Raw genomic sequence first — 10,262 nt, 5'->3', positions numbered from 1 at the left:
CCCTCAGTTTAGTTGCATATTATCTCTTGTTGCATACTATAATGGGTAACTTGACAACATATTATTTATTTAGCTGCTGCTTTACCCAAGGTGATGTTTTAATAGTAAATAAAAGCTAAATACAATTTGATCTCCCAGCTCAACAGAGACGTGCTCTGCGTTTGTGTCTTAGTTACCCCCGCAACCCATCTATTTATTAATTATTGATTTATTTTGCTTCAGTATATTGCTCAAATAACTCAAGATATTTAAATACATAGACGCTAACATTTGTAATGTTGGATTTATACAACACACAGGGAATTAAGGTTTAGGCTTTTTGAATATGAATGGAAAGAAACAATACGAAACAAAATTGTTTCTTGTTTTAAACACAAATGTAATTCTCTCGAACATTATAACGGAATCTTGCACTTACAGTACTGTACAGTAGCTGTTATCTCTTGAAGGCAGCAAAAGAACAAGGGAGAACATTGCAGAGCCCTAAATAATTTCTGTGTAATTTGTATTGTACTCTGGACCTACAGCGTATTAAACTTTAAATGTAACACACTGGCGTTTTTCCATTATTTCTGTTTATACTGTATGTAACAGGCCTGTTAAATAAAATATATTCAGTTATTATGAAGCAAATTTTCACCAAAAACACCACATAACAATACACATTTTTGTAAGGATTCTTTTTGACAAGCTGGGTTAAAAAAAAAAAAAAGCCTTTTTTTTTTTTTTAATGTATGTCTGCTGCGCGTATTAAATACTTTTGAGAGGTTTGTGGACGGCAAATGCACTGTATTTATTTTGAAAGGGATTACAGTACCGTACGAGATATGTAAATATAATCTGAAACAAAAACACATTGTGAAAAAACGCCAAGTTATCAAAAACACAAGCTAAGTTATAAGAAACAATTGGGGCAACCTCGGCCAGCACCCAGCAAATAGGCACAACTGTAAAACCGATGGGGGTCAAGGTTGCTCAGTTGCTGAGTTGAGTTAAAATTGCCAAAATGAGTGCACAGGAAGAGTGGCAGAACATCACACAGCAGTCTATCCAGAGGCTGATCAGGTCTACACGTCAACACTGCCAGGATTGTGTTAATGCTCAGGGAGGTCATACACGATACTAACTTTGCAATGTTTTCATTCTGACACTGTGTCACATTTTTATATATATATATATATATATATATATATATATATATATATATATATATATATATATATATATATATATATATATATATACACACACAGGTAGTGGACAAAAAAATGGAAACACCAATGTAAAGTCACTTAATAGGGCGTTGGGCCACTATGGTATCCCGCTCTGTGGAGTTCTTGGTGGACCGTTTTTGATGAAACTGGCTGCTCGCGCCCTAGGTTGAAATTTGCAGTCAGTTGATCTGCAGTTGCTCGCCTGTTTAGCCTTGCACTTCGAATTAATGCACGGATATCACGATCCTGGAGTATGCGCTTCCGCCCACTGTTGCCCAAAGCTGATGATGTCTTTCCCTCGGAGTTCCATGCCGTCATCACTTTAGACACCGTTGCTCGTGAAACATCAGCAGGTTGAGCTGTCTTGGTCACTGAAGCTCCTGCCAAACGCCCCTCTTTCAAAGTCACTGAGGTCTCCTCTTGCAGCCATGCTAGCCATAATTATAGGCAACCAGGCCTATCCAGCACCTTCAGCATGCTGGGATGTTATTTGCTTATGCTTATATATATATATATATATATATATATATATATATATATATATATATATATAAGCAAATAACATCCCATTGACAAATATCCTAAATCGTTTAAAAGAGGTTATTAAGGTGCCTCAACTAGCTATTAATTTAATTTTATTTGTCAGGGTATGAATACTTTTGAATTAGCATTTTTGGAGTTTTGCAAAAAAATGGCATAAATAAATAATTGTAGACACCTATTTCTTGTAACTTTTTTTCCTCATCCACAAAAGCAAAACTTTTGCTACAAAATATTTTCCGTGTAATTATTGGTTTTCGAAACATTTCTAGAAATTAGAAATTTCCAGTGGGGTAAACTTTTGACTACAACTTTTGACTACAACTGTGTGTAATATATATATATATAATTATATATATATATAATTAATTTTATTTAATTATTTATTTCTTAGCAGACACCTTATCCAGGGCGACTTACAATTGTTATCACATTAATTTTACATACAAGTACCCATTTATACAATATTTATATATATATTGCAACACAGCAGGGAGGGAGTTAGTATCCTCCCTGCAGAAAACATGTGCGTATGCACATTTTGTTTAATTGTTTTATTGTTTTGTTAATTGTTTTATTAGTAATTATCCCCTGCACCTGGTGATCATTGTAAATTAGAGCCAGGTGCAGGGTATATAAAGGAAGCAGCCAGTCTGTTCAGGGCTGCTGGTGTGTTTGGAAGCCTGCTTGACAGTGTGCTCAAGCGTATAAAGAAAAGGTAGTGTGAAAACCTTTTTGTTCTGTGTTAAACTTGTGTGGTTTAATGTGTTTGTTTGGCAGGTAAATGGCTTAGCCGTCCTGCGAGCTAGTCAGGGACCTGCCTGTATAGTCAGTGCTCCAACAAGGAGCTGGGTGTTTATTTTTGTTTGTGTTTTATTTGTGTATTAAAGATAGTGCGTCAGCGCTTAAACTCCATTTCTTGTGTCCTGGGTCTGCTTTAAAAGGGGCAAACGAACGACCGTGAGTGCCGGCCGGGTTACAATATATATATATATATATATATATATATATATATATATACGTTAAAGTAATGTGTGCAAAAGTATGTATGTTCAATGCAATACATTTTTTTTTTTTTTTTTTTTTGTTTGTTTGTTTGCAATATAAACCCTGTGTGAGAATCAAACCCAAGACATGCTTCTAATGCAGCCTGCAATGTCGACACCCTAGCTTTCACATCAGTTTGTCCTTCCATTTCACAACATTTGCAAGTAGTATAGCAGTAAAGTTACAGTTTTTAACAAGTAACGAGATAAACAAGATTTTGTAAATAATGATTATGTATTATCCCGATTGTTTACGAATTAAAAGTGAAATGGTGCTTTTGGTTGATTTACTTTTGCTGTGCCAATACCCTGAAAACACATAAATTATCCTTGCTGTATAGAGAGTCTGGCAGTTCTTGCTGATAACTTGGAGCGAAGAACTATCGTTCCTCTCAATTCATTGAGGCCAGGAGTAAACTGAAGAAATGTTTGACAAAAATTATGGGGGTATTTAGACAAAAACTGTAGGTTTGAGTGGCAATCTATTTATACATTTTTCAATTATCCAATTAATTCCTCACCCTTTTTAGTGCCTTCCCTCATCCTCTGTGAATTTTAGGGGCTCCATTTGACAGGCTTCATACACCAGAACTCTCTGCTGCATGACAGGCAATGCACACAGGGGCGTAGCTGCAGCCTCATCTCCCAGGCAACATAAAGAGTTTTCATGAGGAGATGTTATCATGATTTCTGTTTCCTGTAAGACACCTTTCTGAGCCTGGAGCTATTACATAACCAGGTTTGTATGAAATGTATTAAATACCTAGAGTTGTATTCAAATCTTTTAAATAACTACAGCTGATCAGTTTATCAACAAAAGATGGTTTAGTAGGTCAGCATTAAAGAGCCGACCATTTTGAGAAGTGTACAAAAGATGACAAACAATGCCTCCTCCCACAAACGGACTGTCTGCACTACCAGTAACACTACAAAGGACTGAGCAAGGTAGCTGTTTAAAAATGTTTTAGGAAAATGAGAAGTCTTGACAGGTATATATGGGTATTCAGTAATATAATATTTGCAATATTAATGGCCTTGGGATGCAACAGGAGAATTGGAGCCACCTGCTTTTTTCTTCAAAATGGGATTCGTTCCATGAAGGATACATGTCTGTCACATGCAGGTATACATTATCCCTGTCTCGAGACTGAGGGTTATAATCACGCCTAAAACATGGATATAATTACATTGAAAGAGGTCATTTAAAATAGATCCATCAATCAACAAATGACACAAAAATGGGCTCCTCAAGAAGATTTAATGTTAACTTTGTTAAATATTTAATGGGTAATTTACAGCTTGAGAGATATATAAGGTCTTATTAGCCTTTTGTAGTCCTCTTCATGGCTCTTTTGATCTAAATCTCATTCATATATATATATATCAGGGATGGCTAAACTTCCTGACTTTACAAGCCACATACAAACATTTCTATATGGTCGAGAACCGCACGACATGTACTGTAAAACATTAAATGTTTGCGAGCAAGACATTTTAAATACTAGCATTGTTGTGCAGTACAATAGTCTCTTGATGGCAGCAAACTACACAAGAACAAGTGATAGAACATTGCAGATCCTGCAGTTTCTGTGTAATTTGAATTGTACTGTAGATCTATAGTGTATGAAACTTTAAAAGTAACACTATGGTGTTTTCCATTATTTCTGTTTGTACTGTATGTATTGCACACTTTAAATGAAATATATTCAATTATTATTAAGCAAAATACAATAACTGACCTGATTTCACCAAAAACACACATTTTGTAAGGATTCTTTTAGACATGCTCTGAATGCTGAGTTTTAAAAAAAACAACACCTATGTCATGGTAAGGAGTCGTCCAACTCTTCTGAACCCAGTACAGTTGGCAGAGCTGGTAAATCAAGGTGCTCTCAAAGTTTCTTCCTTGATCTGAATGAATTCAATCAGGCACTCCAAAACGATAAAACCACTCCTGGACTAATACTTTAGCCACCGTACTAGCTCGCTGATCCCGAGTTGGCACTGCCTGCGTATACTTTGAAAACACATCTGTCATTATTAAAACATTTTCCCTACCATCACTAGAGGGCTCCAATACAGTAAAGTCAATTGCCAACACTTCTAGGGGCCTTGAAGCAAGTAAATTCCCCATAAAGGTTCTGATCTTCGGCTGAACCGCCTTGGACAATGTACATCGAATGCATTGTTCACACCAGTGCTTAACATCCTTCCCCATACCTGGCCAAAATACCCTCTGTCGAATCAGGTGCATAGTTCGTTCCACCCCTTGATGGCCATGGTCATCATGTAAACTAGTAAGCACTTCTTTCTTAAGAATTTCAGGGAGTAAAAGTTGTAAAAACTTCTTACCTCCTCCTGAAGGATATGCAGCACGATACAGCACATCTTGCTTTTGCTCAATCCGTTCCCACTGACGCAACAGTTCCAACACTGGCTTTAACAGCTGTGTTCTCTCGGCATGGTCCGGTCCATAACCCTGTCTCCAAAAATCACAGAAACGTCCAATTACAGGGTCCTGGGCCTGCAAGGTGGCCAAATCAGCCTTCTGCCGAATAGGCAGAGCCGTGATGGTACTCTGATTTGCTTTCCCTGGCCTCACGTCCTGACATTGAAGTCCTGACTGAGACTGTCTAGAACAAGGGGAAGACGAGATCCCACTACCGCTCCAGCCTCAGCAACCATAACATCCTCCTCCTCATACTGCCGAGACAGGGCATCGGCATTGCCATTGAGTCGACCAGGGCGATACTTAATCTCAAAAGAGAACGATGCCAGTTGTGCCACCCATCGCTGTTCTAGTGCCCCCAGCTTGGCAGTCTGCAAATAACTGAGAGGGTTATTATCAGTGTATACCAGGCAATGCTGTCCGAGCAAATACTCCCTGAACTTTTCCGTCATGGCCCATTTCAGGGCCAGTAGCTCCAATTTCATGGAGCTATAGTTCTCCATTTTCCGCTCTGTTGGTCTCAACCCGCGACTAGCGAAGGCAATGGGACGCAATTTTCCATCTTGTTCTTGGGACAGTACAGCCCCAAGCCCCTGATGACTGGCATCTGTCTCCAAAACAAAAGGCTTTGAAAAATCAGCATAAGCCAAAATTGGCGAAGAAACAAGTTTAGTTTTTAATGTCTGAAAACATGCATTGCACTCCCTAGTCCAGATGCTCTCCGTAATAACCCCTGGGCCTCTCCGTCCTCTTTTGCCAGCTCCTGCTAACTCAGCCACTACCTGATAAAGGGGGGCCGCCAACTTTGCAAATCGCTCAACAAACCTACGGTAGTAACGCAGAATCCCAAAAACGACCGGAGCTCAACAAGACTTCTAGGCCGCTTCCATTCTGCAACAACAGTGATCTTCTCAGGGTCAGTGGCTACACCCTCACGGGAAACCAAATGCCCCAGATATTTAACTTTTGTACGGAAGAAACAGCACATACTGAGATTAGCCTTAAGGCCCTGATGTTGAAGGCGACTAAGGACCATTTCTAGACGTCCCAGATGCTGTTCCACAGTCGAAGAAAACACAACCACATCATCCAAGTACAAGAGGAGGGACTGGCAACTCTGATCTCCAAACAGTCGTTCCATTAGTCGCTGGAATGTGCCAGGGGCATTACAGAGTCCGAAAGGCATCCTGTTAAACTCAAACAGACCAAAAGGGGTACAAAATGCCATTTTATGCCGATCAGGTTCTGCTACCGGAACTTGATTATATCCACTTGCTAAATCAAGTGTGGAGAACCAACGCGCGCCTGAGAGGGCATCCAAGGATTCTTCGATACGGGGTAGGGGGTATGCATCCTTCCGGGTCCGGGCATTAAGTTGCCTGTAATCAACACACATATGCAGACTGCCATCTTTCTTCTGCACCAGCACAATAGGAGAAGCATAAGGGCTACTACTCTCACAAATAACCTAGCTTTCCAACAGCTGCTTTATATGGGCCTTTACAACCTCATATTGCGAAGGGGGTATTCTTCTATGTCGTTGGCGGACTGGCACACTGTCCACCAGGGGTATCTCATGGGTAATAACCTTGGTACACCCTATATCACCCTCACCCTCAGCAAACACAGTATGGTACTTATGTAGCAACTGCTGCACCTGCTGCTGTTCAACTAAGGTTAACCCAGATAAATCAAGGCCAGAAAAATCAGATAAGGAGCCCATGTTACCAGATGGTACACCCTGCACATTAACAATTGCAACATGTTCAGGGGCCCTTCCTCCTCAATTTGGATACCTGTAGCAGGCTCCTGCACTACCTCTACCCAATGTGCTGTTCCCAAAACTTCACGGGGATGTAAATAGGCTACATTCACCCCTACATTTACCAATGAGTACTCCCATGCATTAATGTCCTTACTCGAAATGGTCTTGCGGAGTAATTCTAACAGTATTCCAAATTCAGAGATTGTGCTAAGGGATCAATTCGCAGAGAATGTGCGAGACAGTATGTTGCGCCGGGAGTTAAAAGGTATCGTACGTCGAGACCCACAGATTACTTTAATAGCCTTACGTCAAGAGGCAATTAGATGGGTTCAGGAAGGGGAACGGGGATCAATTAGTGCTGTTCGTGCTCCCCCAGCCCAACTCAGTAGTATCCAATCAGAGGTCCAAGGCAGTTGTGAAGCGGTTGCTGTATTAAAAACACAGGATAGTGAGTTGGAGAAAATTAGAGGGATTTTAAGTAGTCAACAGTTGCAAATTGATCACTTATTACAGCTCTTAGAACAGCCACAGGCTATTAGCCAAGGACCGGGGGCATCTCCAAGCCTTTCTAGGTATAGGTATGATTCAGAAGGGAGGCCCATTTGTAATCGGTGCAACCTGGCTGGACATATTGCGCGGCGTTGTGTGCGAGAGCAGTCACAACATGGACAAGTGTCTGGTAGTGATGGGGGGAGGTTAGAGCCCAGTAGGAGGACTCTGCCATCGGAAAACTAGGACCCGCCAGTGTACAGAGCCATACATTGGTTGGGGGCAGTGTAGGCTCCAGTGCTACTCCAAATAGCGCCACTGCGGTATCATGTTTGTTAGGCCGTTGTCCGGTAGTGAAAGTCTATATGAGTGGGGTCTTAGTGCCTTGTGTATTGGACACTGGTTCAATGGTTACTACTATTACAGAAAGTTTCTTTTCCCAGAATTAAGTCTAGAGGTGGGGGGAAGCTTGGAGATTGTGGTTGGTTAAGGCTTCAAGCTGCCAATGGTTTAGAGATACCGTATGTGGGCTATTTGGAGTTGGATGTACAAGTATTGGGGAAGTTAATTCCCAGTCGTGGGGTTTTGGTTGTTAAAGACCCCCCAGGCATTGGGGCCAAGTATTGTAGTGGAGAGCTACCAGGGCTTCTGGGAATGAATGTAATTGAGGAGTGTTATCGTGAGTTATTCTCACAACATGGGCCCGTGCTTTTTCAGGTCCCCCGTGTTGTTAATGCAGGTGTAGATTGGCAGAAGGCACTTCATTTTTGTCGACGTGTGGTGACTGGCACATCCCAGGTGGGTAAGATAAATGTGCAGGAAGCTGGGTTAGTCAGTATTCCTGCTGGAACAATGGTTATGGTTCAGGCTACCGGCCCTCAGAGTGGTAGTATGTTGCCATGGACAGCACGATTAGAACCCTTGGGGCCAGGTGAAGGTGCCCTACCTACTGGATCTCATTTCTAGCCTCCCCTTCTAAATGGTCATATAAAAAAATTGCCTGATCTACTTTAGACATATGTCGGGCCCTAATGCTAGTCCGTGCTTCCTCCACCCAATCATCAATAGACAATCCACCAACCATGGTCTTACCTTGGAATTTGGGGCACCTCCGTTCCCGTGGTAAATACACTAATCTTTCAGTTACCGCAGGGCTTTCTCCTGGTACAGCTGCAAGTACATTCTGCTGTCTAGCAGCCAGGGCAGCAGTGTGGAGTAGTGGTTAGGGCTCTGGACTCTTGACCGGGGGGATGTGGGTTCAATCCCCGGTAGGGACACTGCTGCTCTACCCTTGAGCAAGGTACTTTACCTAGATTGCTCCAGTAAAAACCCAACTGTATAAATGGGTAATTGTATGTAAAAATAATGTGATATCTTGTAAGTCGCCCTGGATAAGGGCGTCTGCTAAGAAAGAAATCATTATCATGAGCTGCCCTCAGCGCCTGCAACTGCTCCCTCAACTGCTCCATTTTAGCACCTTAAGTTAACAAAAGTTAGCGCTAAAAAGAAAAATAAACTTGATGGGGAGTGTTCTCTAGGGTGCCGAGTCTTCTACATCCACGTTAGAAGAGCCCAGCCACTGTTTCCCTATCTTTCCCTTTATACAAAAAAAAAAAAATAAACAAATAACTTCAGCACTGCAGCATACGCAACCAATTTCCAAAGATCCTGCCGACTACGCTAAATGTGGCCTCCACGACCTATTCTCTATTTAACTGTACAGGTCGCTATGCAGACTACGCCATCTATAGTTTAACGAGAAATAGAACCTCACATAACCTTATTGATCTAGCAGCAATATTTGGGTACCCCACACAGAGCCCCTCTCAAATAAATGAAAAGACAAAAGAATGGAAATTGGTTGTGCTCTTTTCAACAAAATCTTTATTATCAACAACAACACTAAAATCCACAATTGCTGCAGTGCAATAAAACACACAAACCTAACCATATATCTTGCACAAAAGAATAATTGCTTATTTATTGTCCCTAGCGACACCTAGAGGAGAGATAGAGAAACGTCCATCCAATTAATAAATATTTGGCTGCTCCACCCACCAAAGCCCAGAAGGGCAGTCAACCACCACCTGTGATAAAATAAACAAAAAGAAACCACACGTGAATTATTAAAGTAAATATATTGAAAGTGTAACTATAAACAAAATCACCACACCAAACATAATAGTGCACAACCCAGCACCCAACTTGACTAAGCGTTCAATGCTCTGTAGAGCAGAGCAGCTACAATAGCGATACTATTAAAACTGTAAAGACAAATAAAAACGTGCGTATACACAAACTAAAACAAAAAAGGGACAATAATAACAAAAACAATGTGCAAGATAAACACAGGGAAAGACAACTACCAGAAACAGTGGCTGGCGGCGTTCCACTTCCTACAATAACAAAAGAAACCTTGTTACGCAGCACCACCACAACAAATCTAACACAGCAATTACATTTAAAACACAGTTTACATTACCTCGGGAGAGTCCGGAATACTGACGTCCAAAAGTATATCCGCCGACTCGCCCTACAATATACCAATAAACAATACCATAAAACCAGGACACCAAAAGAGTACTGCACATAAAGATTAAGAGGGAGCAAAACAATAGTGCAACCGGCTTACCTCGTCACGGGGAACCACAGGAACACCAAAACACAGGAACACCAAAACACAGCTACACATCGACTACCTGGTGCTCTTGCACCCTTATGGTGCCAGTATTTATAATGCCAGCAATTAACACTTCCTG

The 10,262-nt window shown here is 41.1% G+C and overlaps 1 long non-coding RNA gene across 1 annotated transcript; it reads right to left on the bottom strand.

Annotated features, from left to right (window-relative positions):
* Positions 1–9,451: 9,451 nt before the first annotated feature.
* On the bottom strand, positions 9,452–10,052 carry LOC117431232 (uncharacterized). The gene is made up of 3 exons (XR_004548653.2): positions 9,986–10,052; positions 9,870–9,899; positions 9,452–9,590 (listed from the first exon to the last, which is right to left on the bottom strand). It is a non-coding gene; the product is annotated as an uncharacterized LOC117431232 (long non-coding RNA).
* Positions 10,053–10,262: the final 210 nt, after the last annotated feature.

This window comes from Acipenser ruthenus, chromosome 22 (assembly GCF_902713425.1).
Source record: "Acipenser ruthenus chromosome 22, fAciRut3.2 maternal haplotype, whole genome shotgun sequence".
NCBI lineage: Eukaryota > Metazoa > Chordata > Actinopteri > Acipenseriformes > Acipenseridae > Acipenser > Acipenser ruthenus.
This window is presented reverse-complemented; position numbering and strand designations above follow the sequence as displayed.